Below are 3,553 nucleotides of genomic sequence, written 5' to 3'. Positions count from 1 at the left end.
AGGCGCCCCTGAAGTGTTCTCTTTCAACACCTAGGTGATTGACAGCTCACCAGCATCTGTGCTGACAGCTCAGAGCCTGGAGCCTGCTTTGGATTCTGTGTCTCCCTCTCTCTCTCTGCTCCTCCCCCACTCACGTTCCATCTCTCTCACTCTCAAAAATAAATAAACATTTAGAAAAAAAATTTTTAATTAACAAAGGAAGTTGTTAAGGGAGACAAGACTTTGGGATCTTGGGCCCTGTAAACCACACCCGCCTGAGCAAGATTCGTCCCAGTGCTACCCAGATCCACCTGCACGGGGTGGATCCTGAAAGTGCACTGCCTGTCCCCGGGGACTTGGGAGGGGGCTTTTGGTTAGTTTGAGATAAGTGGAAATTGGTGGATTGTTCCTCAAACTTTATTGCTAAGAGGTGTTAGGTATCTAGAAATTCTAGGAATCAAGAAATCTTTTGGATAGTGTGTTCATTCCACTGAAGAGATCCACCCTAATGTGGCCAAATTCTGATCTGTTGTTAACATATCAGGTGATATGAATTGATATTTACCTAGCAGTGACTCATTTTTAGTGATATTGCTATAGTTATCCTCCACTCCTGGCCAAAGAAGACAGTCTTTGCCTGTTAAAATGTGACAGGATCTGGTGCCAACATGTTCCCTTTTGTTCTCTCTCAAAGCTGCCAGTGATGGGGGTGGCTCTTACCTCTGTGTCCACTACTTCTATGCCCATACTGCTTTCTCAAAGAAGTTTTATGTGTACATACTGGTGTAAGAGCATTGTGTGTGCTACATCGAACTACATTGCAATGAGGTCATGTTTTAACTTTCATACACAGATTAGATGAGTTTAAGCTACGCCTCAGATGTCGCACAGGTGTTTTTAAATGTCCTGGCCATTTAGGAATGCCCAGGGTTGCTTTGGAGCCAGTCTATTCACATTCTCCCATTCAGCTTGAAGGAGTCTCTGTGGATGGTGCCCTCATGACAACAGTGAGAATTACATACGGACTATTTCTTGGGGTGCCCCTTCCACCCATCTCCACCACAATGAGCAACAGTTTTCATGTGCAGAGAATTTTTAAACCATGGTCAGGCAATATATACAAACACATCCCAAAACAAATAAGCAAACAAAATTAGGATTTCTCATAAAGGAACAAACTCTGAAGAGCTATGACTATGCAAAAGCATAGACATCCTCTTACATTATAATAAGCAATTTAGCTCAAACATTTCCTGCTTAAATTTTTTTTTTTACAAATAGTTTATTGTCAAATTAGTTTCCACATAACACCCAGTGCTCATCCCCACAAGTGCCCTCCTCCATGCCCCTCCCCCCTCCCCCCTACATCCATCAGTTCTCAGTTTTTGTCAGCATTCAAGAGTCTCTCATGGTTTGCCTCTCTCCCTTTCCCCCACCATTTCCGCCCTTCTTCTCCCCCTTGTTCCTCCGTCAAGTTCCTCCTAATCCTCCTATACGTGCAAACATATGATATTTGTCCTTCTCTGCCTGACTTATTTCACTCAGCATAACACCCTCAAGGTCCATCCATGTTGCTACACATGGCCAGATTTCATTGTTTCTCATTGCCATGTAGTATTCCATGGTATAGATAAACCACATCTTCTTGATCCATTCGTCCGTTGATGGACACTTAGGCTCTTTCCATGTTTTGGCTATTGTTGAGAGTGCTGCTATGAACATTGGGGTACATGTGCTCCTATGCATCAGCATTTCTGTATCCCTTGGGTAAATTCCTAGCAGTGCTATTGCTGGGTCATAGGGGAGTTCTATTGTTAGTTTCCTGAGGAACCTCCACACTGTTTTCCAGAGGGGCTGTACCAGTTTACATTCCCACCAACAGTGTAGGAGGGTGCCCGTTTCTCCACATCCTCGCCAGCATCTCGAGTTCTCTGATTTGCTCATTTTAGCCACTCTGACTGGCGTGAGGTGGTATCTCAGTGTGGTTTTGATTTGTATTTCCCTGATGAGTAGGGATGCTGAACATCGTTTCATATGTTTGTTGGCCATCTGGATGTCCTCTTAGGAGAAGTGTCTATTTATATCTTCTGCCCATTTCTTTACTGGGTTGTTTGTTTTTTGGGTGTGGAGTTTGGTGAGTTCCTTATAGATTCTGGATATCAACCCTTTATCTGATATGTCGTTTGCAACTATCTTTTCCCATTCCGTTGGTTGCCTGTTAGTTTTGTGGGTTGTTTCCTTTGCCGTGCACCCTGCTTAAATTTTACATAACATTAATGAACTAGGAAGGTGGTTTTCCGAAAACTAAGGAAGATTCTGAGTCTTCACTTGTTGCAAAACAGAAAACCGTTCCCAGCTTTGAAATGATAGTTTAAAGTTTTTTTGTTTGTTTGTTTCTCTGTCTTCTACTTAGCTCTGGGTAGTCTCCTCTGGCAGTCTCTGAAAGAAGGCAGCTCCTCCCAAGCATGTATTGTGGGTCTGGGAACTCAGCCTGAGCCATCAGCAGAAACCTTGTTACTCCTCAGCATCTGCTCTTGGTATTCCTCCTGCTATCTCGTAAAGCTGCAAGGTCTCTATTATTCCAGAATCCATTAAAGGAAGTGCCTTGGTGAGATCTGCGTGCTTGTGCTCACTCTAGTTTGTAGCACCAAGATAGAACGCACCCATCTGCTGTTCTATGCTAGGAACTGAGAGCTACAGAAATGAACAAGGCAGAACAGGTTCTCCCTCCACAAGTTATTTGCTCATTGCAGAGTGGGATATCTGCTGATCAGCACTTTAACCATGCAGTCCAACCTAGTCACTAAGCGTGAGACACCTGACATGTGCATTCTGATGAGATGCTCTATGACACAGAAAGCATCACCTGTGAAATAATTTAACCAGAAAGTTGTAACCTAAATCACTCAACCTCAGTATTTAATAGAAAACACAGGTGGTAGAAGAAAACATTAAACTGCATCTCTCTCGCTCTCTCACACACACACACACACACACACACACAAACACACACACACACAATTAGACAGTGGAACATTCTGTAAGACATATGGCCTGCATTTTTCAAAAAGTCAATGTCATAAATAATAAAAATAATTGAGGGATTGCTTTACTTTAAATGAAGCTAAAGAGAAATAACCAAATGCAATGTATAAACCTTGATTAGATCCTAGTCAAATAAAACAAAACAAAATCTAGTTGTAAAAGACATCTTGGGGATAGTTGGGGAGAATTAAAATTAGAATTAGATAATGTTAGTGCTCACTTTGGCAGCACATATACTAAAATTGGAACGATACAGGGAAGATTATCATGGCTCTGTGCAAGGATGACATGCAAATTTGTGAAGTGTTCCATATTAAAAGAAAAGAATTGGATAGTGTCAGGAAATTATTTTTATTATTGATAATCTTATTATGGTTATGTAGGTGAATATCCTTATTTTTAGGAGACCCATGCTGAAATAATCAGTGGTGAAGTGTCTGGGTGTATAACTTACTTTCAAATTGTTCAGAAAAAAAGGCAAAAGTGTTAACAACTAATGAATATATATGAAGTTCATTCTATCATCCAT

The 3,553-nt window shown here is 41.5% G+C and overlaps 1 non-coding gene across 1 annotated transcript; it reads left to right on the top strand.

Moving 5' to 3' along the window:
• Nucleotides 1-3,236: 3,236 nt before the first annotated feature.
• Nucleotides 3,237-3,342, top strand: LOC144233538 (U6 spliceosomal RNA). The gene has a single exon (XR_013335695.1). It is a non-coding gene; the product is annotated as a U6 spliceosomal RNA (small nuclear RNA).
• Nucleotides 3,343-3,553: the final 211 nt, after the last annotated feature.

Source organism: Crocuta crocuta, unplaced genomic scaffold (genome assembly GCF_008692635.1).
Source record: "Crocuta crocuta isolate KB4526 unplaced genomic scaffold, BGI_CrCroc_1.0 scaffold113, whole genome shotgun sequence".
NCBI lineage: Eukaryota > Metazoa > Chordata > Mammalia > Carnivora > Hyaenidae > Crocuta > Crocuta crocuta.
This window is presented reverse-complemented; position numbering and strand designations above follow the sequence as displayed.